The sequence below is a fragment of the Pseudophryne corroboree genome, chromosome 11, assembly GCF_028390025.1.
Source record: "Pseudophryne corroboree isolate aPseCor3 chromosome 11, aPseCor3.hap2, whole genome shotgun sequence".
Taxonomy (NCBI): domain Eukaryota; kingdom Metazoa; phylum Chordata; class Amphibia; order Anura; family Myobatrachidae; genus Pseudophryne; species Pseudophryne corroboree.
In genome coordinates this window covers 276,906,411-276,923,205 of record NC_086454.1, presented here as the reverse complement: position 1 = coordinate 276,923,205, position 16,795 = coordinate 276,906,411, and positions in this window count along the sequence as shown.

Genomic DNA, 16,795 nt, shown 5'->3' with positions numbered 1-16,795 from the left:
TTGGATCACAGTGTGCGATCCAACCGCAAAAATTGAGAAAAAGATGCGGGCACATGCGCAGCACCCGTCCTGCGCATGCGCCCGCATTTTCTGCAGGGGGTCTGCAGAAAATGCAATCGCCTCTGCCTGTCAATCAGGCAGAGGAGGTCGTGGGGTGGGAGGGGGGGAATGCTCCATTTCCAGGGTGGAGACAGAGCGTTGCGGCGGCGTAGCTGGTCAAATGGGGAGGGGGTACTGCGTGAATGGGGGCGTGGTGTGGGCGTGAACGCACCGGCTGCGTGACGTCACACGCAGCCACTGCGATTGTAAACATGGCGGCGGGCCTCCTGTGGGCGTAGCAAAGCTGCACCGGCAGTAGGCATCCTTAATTTATGCTAACAAGCAGAAATTGCAATGCATTCGCAATTTGTGCTTATTGAAGGGGGGGGGGGGGGGGATTAGCAAAATTTGCAATCCTTATTGAATTAGCCCCAATATTTGGATTGGAGTGGGGCTTAAATGATTTAATTAGGAACACGGTTTCACTATATTTATCTCTCCATTCTGCCCACTTTATTAGAAAATGGGTGGAATGCAGGAGAGGTGCCCACTCTTCCGATGGTGCAGTAGACTACCTGAAAAATCGAGTGTCCCCCACAGGTACCGGGATAGTAGGCAAGTATGCACTGAACCTTCGAGAGAGAAATTATATAACACTCAGAGTATCAATTAAATATGCCCAAAAATTGCTTTTATTTCTTTCTTTCTTTAAACAAAATCTCATAGGTAAGTAGTTGCTACACTGAAAAATATATTTTTGCAATAAATTGTGGCTGCAGTATGCTATATGGCCTTTAAATCCTGGTGACGCCACCATTGCGATATGGTCTTTACGCAATGCCTATGTTATTCAGAACTTTAATACTAAAGACAACCTATACAACACTGCGTTAATACATCCAGATTTGTAAGTTTACTGATTTAATAATATTTCAATAAATGCTTAGCCTGGCATCAAATCCCACAGCACCTTTCGTATTGCTTTTAACCTCTGTGGAAAATAAATAAATAACCGTACAAATATATTGTTAAAAAATCCAATTTTACTCCATCTGTAAACTGTTTCTCTAAGTTGACCTAGTGTCAATATCCTTTATCCAATTATGATCACAAAAGAAATTCAATGTTATTTACTTCTGCTGAATACAGCAAGTACACCTATTCATTTCTACAATGTCATGGTACGCCTAGCCAGAATCGCTGCACAAGGGGTTTTGCTTCCAAAAGGGGTCAAAGAAAGAACTATACACTTAAAGATATTCATAGTTTTCCCACATAGATGGATTATACAGATTATTGGTCAAAGAGCAGACACCTTCCTAAACTGACATTTAACATTGTTCATTCCACAACTGGAAGAAAAAAAGCTTTGCTGAATATGAACGGCTGTATGTTGTTCATTTGAGGAGGAAAAAAATATTTTATATATTTTGTTTTATTCCCTGTATCCCGGTGAATGAGTTTTGTTTCAAGCTATAATTATGCATGACCTCAGTCCTGCACCATAAATTGAACACTGTAAATTTGTAAATGAGGTAAACCAATAATTTTCTTGTGCAGCACAATGCTATTAGCTGTGGTGTTCGGATTTTATGGTGTAGCTAAATTGCGACTTAAAAGGCATTGAACGGGAATTTATGAAAAACAGGCAATGGGCGGTGCAAAATCATTCTCAGTCACACATACATCTTGATGAGTGTACCTAGGGCCTAGTTCAACCAGTGATCGCAGTCTGAAGCCCTTTGGGGAGTGCATGTGCGCAGCAGGCATACTGCGCGTGCGCACCCTAGGAGGCCCAGTGAGATGCTAAAAGCATCTCAGGGCTGCAATCGCCTCTGCCTAATTGACAGACAGAGGCGGTCGCGGTGCAGGAGGGGGCGTGCCAATGGCATTAGAACGCCATTGGTGGGGCACTGTCCGGACAGAGCAGGAGTGTCCGGAACATTGCGTGGGAGTGTCGCGGTGGCTGCATGATGTCACACGGAGCTGCTGCAACCCTGGATGCAGCGGGTAGCCCCCTGCCAGCGCAGCTAGGTTGTGCAGGCAGGGAGCTACTCGGGACATTTGCGATCAGATCTGAATCACCCCCCTAGACTTTAGCCAAAGTATAAATAATTTTAAAACAAAAAGGCAGCAATGGCAGGAAAGCAGACGTGTACAATGCAGAGTATAGGGGGTTATTCAGTGTGCGGGTTTTTTTTTTTTGGGGGGGTGGGCGGGCTACTTGATGTCACACACAGCAGCTCCAAAGGAAAACATGGCTGCAAAGGCACATTAAATTGCGGTTGCAGCAGCTGAGCAGGACATTCAGCATGCAGGGTGGCTTTGCACTGCGATGTGCGGCCCAATGCATGCAATAGAAAGGATTGCAGATTCGGCTTTTTACCAAAATCTGCAATCCAACCTTAATATCCCCCTATGTTTATTTTGGAGCAGACCAGAAAAATTCATGTTTATTCCTCTACAGATGTCACGGAACTCACAGGATAGTGCTCTCTTGAGGTGCTCAGTCTAGTTTGACACTATTTAGCCTTAGGGTGTGGAGTTTAATGGGGGTAAAGTTCTAACCAGGGATCCCTGCAAGGAGTATCGTTCTTCGCTGATGACACTCCGCAGGTCACGGCCCTCTGGGTAAATAATAGACATGGCTAGTTGGAATAGACAGGACACTGGCAGGAGTGTAAAATGGCAGCAGGATCAATTAAGCAGACCAGGGTGAGGCTGAAGAAATCCATGGCCAGGCAGAAATTCAGGGCAGGTGGCAAACAGGAGTAACCAACAACAGTCCGCGTTCAGGGCACGCAGCAGATAAAGGTTAATGTGAAAAACAGACGGAGGTCAAGGAAACTGTCAATTAGACAAGAACAAAGCAGTTGAGTGGGGAGATGTACTAAGCCTTAGATGGTGATAAAGTGGAGAGAGTAAAAGGGGGAGATGTACCAAGCCTTGAAAAGTGATACATTTTACTGTGATAGAGTACCAGTCAATCAGCTCCTATCTGCCATGTTACAGGCTCGGTCTGAAAAATGACAGTTAGGAGCTGGTTGGTTGATACTATATCACCATGCAATTTATCACTTTTCAACGCTTAGTACATCTGGCCCAAAGTACCAGCCAATCAGCTCCTAACTGCCATGTTACAGGATGTGTTTGATTGGCTAGTACTTTATCTCTCTCGTTTTATCACTCTCCAAGGCTTAGTACGACTGCCCTTAGGATAGAAATAGGTATCAATCCCATGTTAAGAGACAAGCAGGCATTCAGTGGTGGCTGGAAATATAACCAGTGCTCAATGTGCTGACTTCCTGCATTATATACCAATAGCCTGCATGGGATCGACTGTGGCCATGAGCTGGGCAGATGGAAATTACTTTTTGGATAATTCATTGCACCACTTTGAGTGCCAGATGAAAGGTCAACAGTGCTTATGGTCAGCAGGCGCAAAAGGACAACAGATTCAAAAGGCATACATGACAATGGTTGACACACAAATGGTCGACACATGTTTTTTGGGTGTTCCACATTTTTTCCCAACATTTGTTTGATACATGGACAAAGACTGGGAATAGTAACGTAACCTGAAGCATGGCGAGCGCACGAGGGTACACATTTATACTGAAGGTGCTCATTGGTCTATAAACCCACCAACAACTTGTTTCGACCATTTTTGTGTTGACCATTGTTATGTCAACGTTTTGTATCTGTCGACCTTAACCTCTGTTGAACTTTTGTACCTGTCGACCTAATGCATGTCGGCCATATGTTGTCGACCTATTGACTGCCTACCTATACATAGATTTATTATAAACACACCCATATACACAAGGGAAAGGCTTTATATAAGCACGTGCATAAAGTCAAAGAGGAGCAATCTCTGTAAAATCTAACAGCTAATCCTGATTGGCAGGAAGGTGAATCTTGGTGTAGGACCTCATTCACTTTGGATCACTATTGGGACAGACATGGCGATTTTCTCAGCTTCTGCTAAAAATTGCATGTGAAGAGCTGCCCAGAAAGGTAAGCCTCCCACCGATGCATTCACAAATTTGCGTATGCATTCATATAATTGCTATGCATATGCAGGAATCGAGTACCATCAACAATTGCGGTTGACCTATGCATACGCAAGATATACCCAGCTGCAGTCACATCGGTGCCATGCTTTTAATCCCAGCTGACGTCCGATGCACGCCCTGAAAACGGCCATGGCATGATTGCATTTTCCCAACCACTCCCCACAAATGTCATGTAACCTCTCACAAATGATAATTTCCTGGCAATTGCTATGCAATCGTACTTTGCTGGGCCTGTTATCACATTGTGAATGCATTTCGGCCTTTACGCACATGCAATGCGGTCGCAATGCAAGCACAGCTGTCAAATAATCAGATGATTTGCCAATTTGCAATTTTGCAACTGAAGCTGAATAAGGCCTGTAGGTTCGATAGAAACAGACCATGCACAAATGTTCATCCATCTTCTGATCTACCAGGACACTCAACACCCCATAGAGTAACAATGTATAATGTGATTGCAAGGTCTGGAAACTATTAGGTAAAGATGTGCGGTGGACACGCACAGTTTATTAAGCCCATCATTTCAGCGACAGGTGGTCCCCCAGCAAAAAGCTTGCCAAGTTCTCCGAATCATAGCTAGCTACAAACATACCACCTCCATATGTGATGACTTTTCACATTATGAGAAGAGGCAAGAGGAAGAGGACAGTGTTAAGTAGGTGATTAAAAATTAGAGAGGCACATACAATCAGGAACAACACACAAGCTTTCACCTCCACTCCTATATTGGTGTGGAACAGAAAGGACTTCAACCAACCAAATATATAATTACCACATTACTGGACAAACTGAAACACCAGGGGCCAAAACCTCTTCTCCATTTTCAGGGATTAAGATGATCTCGGATTTAATGCTGGGATGCAAATAAACTGGTGTATACAACAAGATCAAGACTGGATATTTTTCCCTCCACGGAGTCTGGAGACTTATTTTGTGAAAATCTTGTGGGTTTCTTTTTTTCCCATTTTTTTTATTGCATTTTCATTTACATATTTTGTGGCAGATGCCTTTTTTTCATTTTTCACAGATCCCACTTACACGCATGTGAGCATACCTGTGTGTCCCAGTTACACGCATGTGAGCATACCTGTGTGTCTTGTTTATTTTATTCATATTTTATTTTTAAATACAGCAGCCCCTTAGATGTTTTAGCAGCCCCTCCTGAGCCCCTACAGCAGCCCTGGATGGGGCAAATTGAGTTCAGGTGGGTTTGGTAAAGTACTAAGCAGGACTGTACGGTGGAATTTTTTGTTATTGAGTAACTGCCCTAGTGGAGCTTACCACTCTACAGTCAAAACTCATTTCATACTTTAAGTAGGACTGTGGGAGAAAGCAATGCTAACCTCTGTGCCCACAGCATGCCTTAGCCTGGCAAGCCAGACACCTTCCTGGCTGTAAGCCACCAGCAGACTCCATACTGGGCCTTATTCAGTAACTGTTTGTGCTCACAGGAGCTCCTATTCCATCTAGAGCTGCAGTGCAATGGAAAGCTGATGCAATGCAAGATCACTGAAACCCTGTTCTTCTAACACCGCGAGGTCTTGCGATAATCCTACGCAGCCCTTAGGAAAAGAACCCTGTACAACAAATGCACATTTTGTAAATAAATAATCCCAAAATGTGGAACATTAATAATAAATCAAAATTAAGGTTGACTAATTGGAGCCATTAATTTGAGTGAGTCCCTAACATGAAATAATTGAGAAGAACCTCTCTCTAATGCTCCAGCAGAAAATCTGTCTTTTTCCTCTCTGGCAGTTGATTATGATTATGATTCTGTCTCCTCTGAGTTTGACTGACTTTGGCTACAAATGTGGTCTCATTAGAAAATACTTCATCAAAATTGCAATTTCCATTTCCACCTTTGCGGCTATGTTTTCGCAAATTTGTTTGTGATTTTGAAGCTTGTTTCATATTCTGCACTAGGCTCTAATTTAAACCTAGGATCAAGTACAGCAGCACCTCTGGAATTATACGACAGCACAACTGGACTTATATAGCATAGGCAGCACCCCTAGAGATTTACACAGCACAGCAGACAGGCAACAGCACCCCTGGATTTAAACAGCAGTGGGGCAACACCCCTGGACTGAAAGGGTAGAGGGGCAGCACCCCATATAGGGCAGCACCCCTTGTATGATGTGGCAAAGAAAATACATGAAAGATGGAATTGTCCTTGGGCCCTCCCACTCACCCTTATGTTGTATAAACAGGACATGCACACTTTAATAAACCAATCATTTCAGCGACAGGGTCTGCCACATGACTTTGGCTGAAATGATTGGTTTGTTTAGGCCCCCACCAAAAAAGAAGCAATTAATCTATCCTTGCACAAACTGGCTCAACAGAGGCAAGATGTCACTCATCCTCATCCTCAGATTCCCCCCCTCTTCAGTGTTTACATCCTCATCCTCACAGAGAAATAATATTCAAGCAAACCACATAATTTTTAGTGTCAGTGGATTGTTTACACTATTACCCAAAGTTTTGAACTTGACAATGACTTATGATGTATGTGCTGCAGGTGACGTATGAGGGAGGATGTTCCTATGTGGTTAACGTCCTTACCCCTACTTATTATGGATTGACAAAGGCAACACATGGCTTGACACCTGTTGTCTGGATTTGTGGAGAAATAATTCCACACCAAAGAGGTGGCTTTTTTGGTATTTTGCCCAGGCATGACAATGGGGTTTTTCATCCTATGGAGAACAATTGTCTCCACTGGAGCATTAAACAAACAAAACACATCACCATCAAAATCCTCCTCGTCAGCTTCCTCCTCAGCGCCAGCTACACCCATATCCTCCTCATCCTGTTGTACTACTACAGTGACATCCTCAATCTCAATATCAGCAACTGGACTGGCGATGCTCCTCCCAGCACTTGCAGAGGGCATGTAAATGGTGGTAGGAGCCTCCTCTTCCCATACAGTGTTGTGAAGATCAGGCCTAAACATCGTAACCACGGACACACTTGGACTCTCCTTGGGGATTTGTGATATGTCTGAACGCACAGTTATTTTTTCCTATGCTTTAACTAGCTTTATTTTATTTTTATTTTTCGAGAGGGAGGAGGGCTTCCATGTTCATGAGAAGCTGAATTACTAGTCATGAACATAGGCCAATGCCTTTGCCTTTCCTTGCCACTATGTGTCGTGAATGGCATATTGTCAATTTTACATTTCTTATCAGATTTCTTTTTTGGGGGGGTTCTTACGTTTTGGTTCTTGGGCTTTACATGCCCTGTATGACATTGGGCTTTTGCCTTAGTAGTCGACGTTGATGGAATTGCATCGTCAATGTTGTGACTGGAGGCAGCAGCAGCTTCAGCACTAGTAGTAGGAACTGGAAGTGGTTCCTGATCTTTTACTATTTTTTCCTCCAAATTGTTGTACTCCGTTTCATAGGACAGCACCCATTTAGTATTACATTTATATTCACAGCACCCCTGTATTTTTACAGCATACAGGACAGGGACAGTGTACATTTTAATAACAGCACCCCTGTATTTTGCAGCATACAGGACAGGGCCAGTGTACATTTATTTTCACAGCACCCCTGTTTTTTTACAGCACACAGGACAGTGCCAGAACCCCTATATTTTCACAACTCCCCTGTAATTTTACAGCATACAAGACAGGGCCAGCACCCCCTTATATTTACAGCACCCTTGTATTTTTACAGCATACAGAACATGGGCAGAATACATTCATTTTAACAACAGCACGCCTGTATATTTATAGCATACAGGACAGGGCCAGCATGCACTTATTTTCACAACACCCCTGTATTTGTACAGCATACTGGACACTGCCAGCACCCCTGTATTTTCACAACACCCCTGTAATTTTACAGCAAACAAGACAGGGCCAGCACCTCATTATATTCACAGCACCTCTGTATTCTTACAGCATACAGGATAGGGCCAGTGTACATTTATTTTCACTGCAACCCTGAATTTTTACAGCATACAAGACAGGGCCAGTGTACATTTATTTTCACTGCACTCCTGCATTTTTACTGCATACAAGACAGGACCAGTGTACATTTAATGTAACAATATCACCCCTGATTTTTTACAGCACACAAGACAGTGCTAGTGTACATTTATTTTCACTGCACCCCTGAATTTTTACAGCACAAAAGACAGGGCCAGTGTACATTTATTTTCACTACACCCCTGAATTTTTTCAGCATACAAGACAGGGCCAGCACCCCCTTATATTTACAGCACCCCTTTATTTTTACAGCATACAGGACATGGGCAGAATACATTCATTTTAACAACAGCAAGCCTGTATATTTATAGCATACAGGACAGTGCCAGCATGCACTTATTTTCACAACACCCCTGTATTTGTACAGCATAATGGACACTGCCAGCACCCCTGTATTTTCACAACACCCCTGTAATTTTACAGCAAACAAGACAGGGCCAGCACCTCTTTATATTCACAGCACCTCTGTATTCTTACAGCATACAGGATAGGGCCAGTGTACATTTATATTCACTGCAACCCTGAATTTTTACAGCATACAAGACAGGGCCAGTGTACATTTATTTTCACTGCACTCCTGCATTTTTACTGCATACAAGACAGGACCAGTGTACATTTAATGTAACAATATCACCCCTGATTTTTTTACAGCACACAAGACAGTGCTAGTGTACATTTATTTTCACTGCACCCCTGAATTTTTACAGCACACAAGACAGGGCCAGTGTACATTTATTTTCACTACACCCCTGAATTTTTTCAGCATACAAGATAGGACCAGTGTACATTTATTTTCACAGCACCCCTGAATTTTTACAGCATACAAGACAGGGCCAGTGCACATTTATTTAACATCAGCACCCCTGAGTATTTACAGCAAACAAGACAGGGCCAGTGTATATTTATTTTAATAACAGCACCCCTGAATTTTTACAGCATACAAGACAGGGCTAGTGTACATTTATTTTCACTGCACCCCTGAATTTTTACAGCATACAAGACAGGGCCAAAACCCCTGTATTTTCACAGCATACAGGAGGACAGTGCCCCTGCCCCCTGTACAACACAGTGACAGCCAGGACAGCAACACCCATGTACAGCTGCAGTACCCATGAAAAACCAGTGACAGCCAGGTCAGCACCCCTAACATCACAGATACACCACAGTGACAGGACAGCACCCCAAGAGAGCACACAGTGACCCCGCCTGATGCCACCACATACAGAGAGATACGGAGGTCTGTCTCCCTCACTCTCCAAGTCTGGAGTGAAAATGGCAGCGACGTGCGGCTGTTTATATGGAATCCAAAACCCGCAAGAATCCGACAGCGAGATGATGACGTTTTGCCTCGTTCTGGTTTTCGAATCTGGTGGGAAGTCCCGAACCGGACTCGGTTCTCGGTTTGGAGTATGAAGTTCAGGGGGGTTCAGTTCTCTGGGAACCGAACCCGCTCATCTCTACCATAAAGGCAGTGGGAACCACTGGCCAGTCCAGCCTTGTGTGAGCCCCAGTCACATTGAAGTATTCACATACTAAAGGGTCCCATACACTAGGACGATAATGCCAGATTTAATCTGATTTTGGGCATTCGACCTGATATATCAGATGAAATCGGGCATTTTGGAGGCGTTTCTGATCCGATCCGATGCGCATTCCGGTGAGCATAGGATCGTATCCTCCAGATTGAATGTGCTGCACATTCTATCTGGTCCGACCCCGCAGGCATGGCTGGGATCGCCCAGGATCGCCCAAGATACATCGTATGCAAAAGGACAGCATACAATGTATCTTGGGCGATCCTGCCAGGGGTGATCGCCTGTGACATGTCAGACGGACACGTCACGGTAGTATATGGGGCCCTTAATACTGCATTCTGCCTGTCCTGTAACTGTAACAAAACAGTATTAATCTCCGGGAAGTTTAGATGTGATCAGTCAAAGCAATCACACATTCGGTAGGCCACCAAGGTATATTTTGTCAATAAATGAACCAATGCTTCCATTAGGTAGCTTTAGGCAGCTGCCTAGGCACCTGCACCTGGGGGTGCTTCTGCAGCTGCCTAGTACAAAAATAAAAGCTGTCTCTGAAAGAGGCATCCAGATTACACTCAACTGTTGGCCATTATTTCTGTGAGCTGTACATAGATCAAGAGCTATACCTTGGATTTATTTTTATTATGTGTGCATGAAATAGACAAAAAAATAATAAATATATCTTAAAAAGTAAAGTGTGCATGTGGCTCGCTAGAAAGAGGGTATGAGTGGGCATGGACACTAGGCTGAATCTTTGCCTGGGGTTACTCAGAGACAAGCCTTGCACTGACATTAAGTAAATGCCCAAACATTAATTTAAATGTAATGCTCTGAAGCTGTCGCTAGGTGTAACAGTGTGACAAATACTGTATAACAACTATTTATAGAAACACAAATTCTTAGCAACATTTACATTTGGTACATGGCTACTGATTCAAGTGGGGTATAATTAGTAACATTGTGGAGTTGGACATGTGCCATTATTTTCAGTGTGATATGTATAAATCAAGATGCAGACTGTTTTGTATGAAGTTGAGAAATGTATAAAGGAAATTTGCTCCTGGAATTGCTGAGGCTTACTCAGCTGACCGTCTGCAGGAAACAAAGCCGCTTATGGCCCTCATTCCGAGTTTTTCGCTCGCTAGCTGCTTTGAGCAGCATTGCACACGCTAGGCCGTCGCCCTCTGGGACTGTATCTTAGCTTAGCAGAATAGCGAATGAAAGATTAGCAGAACTGCTAATAAATAATTATTTGCAGTTTCTGAGTAGCTCCAGACCTACTCACAGATTGGGATCAGCTCAGTCCGTTTAGTTCCTGGTTTGACGTCACAAACACGCCCTGCGTTCGGCCAGCCACTCCCCCGTTTCTCCAGACACTCCCGCGTTTTTCCCTGACACGCCTGTGTTTTTAGCACACTCCCAGAAAACGCTCAGTTACCACCCAGAAACGCCCCTTTCCTGTCAATCACTCACCAATCAGCAGAGCGACTGAAAAGCGCCGCAGGATGGAGGCGTGGCCACGGCAGCACAGGAGTAGGAAGCAGATCCCGGGAGCTCCCTGGATTAAACATCCTCCTGTAATATCCTGGCCCCTTTGGTGTGCCTGAATACCCTGCTTTTCTTCCCTACGCTGCAGGGCACCGGCAGGCGATTTCCCCGCTCTCCCCGGGGTCTGTACGGCCGAGGAGACATACTTCCGGATTTGCGGCCTATACCTCCTCCGGATCCCCGGCCTCAATTTTGGAGATTCCCGGCCCCACTGCTCTGGACTGCTGCTTCCAGTCATAGAGGGAACACTCTCACTTAAAGGCTGACTGATATGTAACTGGTGAGTGACTTCTACCTCCTGGGATCAAATTACACTTTGACTTCAGTTGCTGTCTTATTTTACATACTAAATAACTGCATCGCTCCTGCTCTCACCTATATTCTGGGACGCTGCCAGTACTTTCTTTTACATTTGCCTACTACTTTGGAGACCAGCTGCGGATGTGTTTCTGCTTATTACAACCCTAAAATTCACTCATTGCTGAAGTCTCCTTCAACGCTTTTGAACTGAGATTATACCGGAGTGTCTGTTACTACCTATTGTCCGTCATGGTTCGGGACGGCCAGCGCACTGCTGCGGCGAAACTGGAGAAATTTGCCAGACAACCTAACCCACTAAACCAACGGGCCTCGCAGGCCGCTTCGCAGGGGGCCTCTCCGTCCCACTCCTACTCCCCATCTGCAACAGCTGCTGAATCCCCTAACACACCCGCAGCTCCATCTCTTCAACAAGTGCTGGAGGCAATAGCTGGATCGGAACAGCGTCTTTCAGATAAGATGGAGAAAGTGCAGTGTGATCTCTCACTGCTTCGGCAGGACGTCCAGCGCATACGAGAGAGAGTGGGAGAGGCAGAAACCCGTGTCTCGAATCTGGAGGATATGTGCGGTCCTATGAAACAATCTATTTCCACGGTAACCCAGCAAGTAACATCCCTTCAATCCAAATTACTAGACATGGAGGGTCGGCTGCGTGGAAATAATGTGCGATTTGTGGGCCTGCCGGAGAAGGAGGAGGGCTCCCAGCCTGAGGTCTTCCTGGAGTCATGGCTTAAGGAACTGTACGGCGCTGAATCCTTCACGGCACAGTTTACGGTGGAGCGTGCACACCGGATACCATCTCGTCCTCTACCTCCTGGCGCCCCTCCACGCACCTTCATCGCCAAATTTCTGCATTATAAGGACCGTGACTCGGTCCTCCGGTTGGGATGCACAAAAGGCCCCCTTACCAGAAACGGGGTTACCGTGTCTGCTTTTCCTGATTTTGCCGCGGAAGTCCAGAAGGATCGAGCCCAGTTTATGCCTATCAAGAGGCGCCTCAGAGACCTGAACGTCTCCTACTCTATGCTATTCCCCTCCCGACTCCGGGTGGTAGCGGACGGGGAAACCAAATTCTTCAATTCCCCTAGAGAGGCGGCCCAATGGCTGGACAGATATGCTCCGGGAGCGCGCCAGATGGCCCCGGATTGAGGCCCTGCACTGTCTAATGATCGGTTGGGACCACCAGAGGCATCTACCCATTGTCCAGGGAGCCCCCCCTTGGCGTTGGTGGCTCAGGACTTTTCTTTTCTTTCTCTTGATCGCTTGACTTTGGTTAAGGGTTTTGTTTAGTATTTAGCCCTTGAGAGATAGAAACGATAGTTTGGGATTTAAGTATGCCGAAGTTAGGGGTGGTATACAGGGAGGGGGGGAGAGTTCAGCGAACAGCTTGTTGCTGTGCCTTACACAAGTTTTTTTCTTTCTATAGTTTGTTATTTTTCTCATGCTTAAATTTGTTTTGGAGTACATTCATTTTGATGTGGGAAGTATGTCTGATGCATTGGATACTGTCGATTAAGAATCAGGGATTGAGTAGTATAGCACTGTTATTACCCTCACTAACAATTTCCAGGAATATTCGCTGGACTGTATCTTTAGGTTACTACATAGAATATTACCAGATCTATGGCTAATTTGAAATTTCTGACATGGAATGTTCGAGGTTTAAATAATAAGATAAAGCGTTCCTTAGTATTAACTACACTTCGGAAATATGGCCCGGATGTTGCATGTCTCTGCGAGACTCACTTGGAGGGGAATAGGTTACTGTCACTTAGAAGACCCTGGGTGGGCTGGGCCTATCACGCTTCTCACTCCTCTTCCTCCAGGGGTGTGTCAATCCTGATAAAGAAATCGGTCCAATTTGAGCTGGTATCGGTCAAGACTGACAAATACGGTCGATTTGTGTTCCTTGAATGTAGACTAAGTTCCCAACCCTACTACATACTGGCGGTTTATATCCCCCCCCCATTCTCGTACGATGTACTACAGCAAGCCGCTTCATTCATAGCCTCCTCTCCGGACACCCCGGTAATCTGCTTGGGTGACTTTAACAATGTCATGAATTTAGCTTTAGACAGATGGCGCTCTCCGCAGGCTGCTGGGGTCCGCTCTAGTCCTACTAAATTTGCTGATTTTCTGAATAATTTGCAGTGGGTGGATGTGTGGAGAGCTCGGCACCCTACGACTAGACAGTTTTCATGCTTCTCTGGCACACATGGTTCGTTCTCAAGGATCGATCTGACCCTTCTCTCCCCCGTTCTTCTCCCTAGGGTGGTTGACGTCCAATACGAGGCCCGGGGTATATCTGATCACTCCCCTATGGTGTTGACTCTCGCTATGGTGAGCCAGAGGGGTCAATCTTATTGGAAACTGCATCCTTCCTGGCTGCTGCAAATAGGTGACTGCTCTGACCAGGTGACTCAGTGGGAGGGATACTTTACTGACAATGTAGGCTCGGCCCCCGGAACAGTGGTTTGGGATTCATTTAAGGCATTCCTAAGGGGAACGTATATTAGACGTATTTCTGCCCTCAAAATGTCCTGCAGGGAGAGAGAGCGAGCCCTTGAGAGTGACGCCAGGGATTTGGAATCTAGATACTTGGTGGATGGCACCCCTGCGCTGAAGGTACGCTGGCTGGCGGCCCAGTCGGCATGGGTGGCTCATCTGTCTGATAAAAACTCGCGCTCGCTTCTATTTCAGGCTACTAATATTTACATGCAGGGCGATAGGCCAGGTGGCCTGTTGGCTCGATTGGTGCACAGTGACCGCCCAGGTTCTACAATTGCTCAGATGACCGGTAGCGATGGCGCCCTTGTGAACACCACGCCGGAAATTGCGCAGCTATTCCGCTCCTACTATGCTGAGGTCTACAGTTCACAACTGGTAGACTCGACATCAGACCTCTACGCTTATTTAAGTAATATTCCCCTACCCACACTCCCCCCGGAGGCCTCTGAGATGCTGGAGGCACCCTTAACTCTGGAAGAGGTAACAGCGGCTATTGGCTTGTCTCCCAGCGGCAAGGCACCGGGCTATGACGGCATCCCCTCAGAGGTATACAAGACCCACATTGATTTCTTCGGTCCTAGGCTTCACGCCCTGTATTCTGATATTTTTGTTAATGATCAACTTCCCCCCTCTATGGCGGAAGCGATTATTATAGTGATCCCGAAGCCCGGAAAAGACCCTAGATCCCCAGAATCCTATAGACCGATATCATTGATTCCCACTGACGCTAAGATCCTGGCAAAGATTTTAGCAGTTCGACTCAACACCGTAATTACTTCCATTATCCACTCCGACCAGACCGGCTTTATGCCAGGGATGTCCACTTCTATTAACCTACGTAGATTATATACCATCTTACAAATCCCATATGACTTCCCCTCTGACTCGGTAGTGGTCTCACTGGATGCCGCCAAGGCATTTGACAGTATCGAGTGGTCCTATCTATGGGAGGTCATGACAGCTATGGGTTTCGGGCCTAATTTTATAAAATGGATTAAATTGCTTTATCAGCACCCGACTGCCAGGATCTCAGTGAATGGCTATATCTCTCCCTCGTTCCGCCTGTTTCGCGGGACCAGGCAGGGATGTCCTCTGTCCCCAACCTTGTTTGCCCTGGCCATCGAACCCTTGGCCTGTCTAATAAGGTCCCACCCAGGCGTGGTGGGCATTCATACCGGCCCTCGTGAGGATAGGATTGCCCTTTACGCTGACGACATGCTGTTGTTTCTGCAGGATTACACCAGGTCTATGCCTACAGTGTTGCAATTGATTGAGGAGTTCGGTGTATATTCAGGCCTTCATATTAACTGGTCTAAGTCCTCTATTATGCCTGTGATTGCCCCCCCCCCTGCTGCTCCTAAAATCTCCCTACCGCTATGTTGGACGGCAAAATTTAAATATCTTGGGATTCAGGTAACCAATGACCCCTCTGACTTTACACCTTTGAACCTTGATCCGATCATGCAACAAATTACTCGTAAATCCAAGACTTGGTGTAAGCTTCCATTGACTGTATCTGGCAGGGTCAGCCTCGTAAAAATGATAATACTACCTACGATTCTATATGTGGTTCTGCAATCCCCTGTATATATTCATCCATCCTTCTTTAGAAAATTGAATAGTGTCCTGTCTTCTTTAATATGGGCTAGCAAACGTCCTAGAATACAACTGAACACTCTCACCAGGCTGCGCAGCGACGGAGGTCTGGCCTTGCCAAACTTTCAGATGTACTACTATGCCGCTCAGCTGTCTCATATTAGTGCATGGGTACAGGATACTGGCGTCACTTCTCTACACTGGGTATTTGTCCAATGTACTTCCCCGACTTATCCCCCCTGCAGGTGTTGCTGAGTGGGAGCTTGGCCCGGTTCCTCCCTCCTCTTATATACCAAGCCATGAAAGTGTGGCAGGCACTAAAAATTCTTTCGAAATTTGATGGATTGGACCCGGACACCCCCCTCTGGTATTCTAAATGGCTCCCTGAACTGTATGCGCTCGAGGGGAGGGAAGTTTGGGCCCCTAAATCAGTGATTTCCATAAATCACCTTTATACGGATAATACGCTCAAATCCTTCCAACAACTAAAAGATGAGTTTAATTTGCCTAACTCCTATTTTTTTAGATACCTCCAGCTCAGACATGCCTTGCAGTCCCAATTCGCCAATTCCCCCCCTAAAATTATACAATTTCCCATTAAGACCTTTGTAAGTATGCTGGGTCGAGTTAAGATGATTTCCCATGCTTATGGTTATCTACTCGCCAAACTCCATATAGATCCTTTGACACGACTCCGTGTCAAATGGGAGCAGGATCTGGGCCCCATAGATGAAGAGAACTGGGCCCTTGCTTTGGAAACTTCGTGCACGGTTACCAAATCCATCAGGTATCAACAGATACAATACTTCCTTTTGCATAGAATATATATGACCCCGGCCAGACTGACCAAATTCGGGACGGGTCGTGTGGGTGACTGCCCTAAGTGTGGTATGACTGCAGGTACTTTTTGGCACCTCATTTGGGATTGTCCGGTGCTGCGGGCTTTCTGGGCGGGGGTCGGATCGATTCTGGGGAACACAGGGGTGGACGAGGCCATGCTTACTCCGCAATTTTGCATCCTGGGAATGGGTAGCTCTGACTTTGTGTCTGGTCCAGAGGGCCTATATGCTCGCAACATATGTGCAATGGCGAAGGTGAGCATTGCGAGGCTATGGATGGCCCCTAAGGGCCCTACACTCCCCGCTCTTAAGGCACTAATAAACGACACTGTTTTTAAG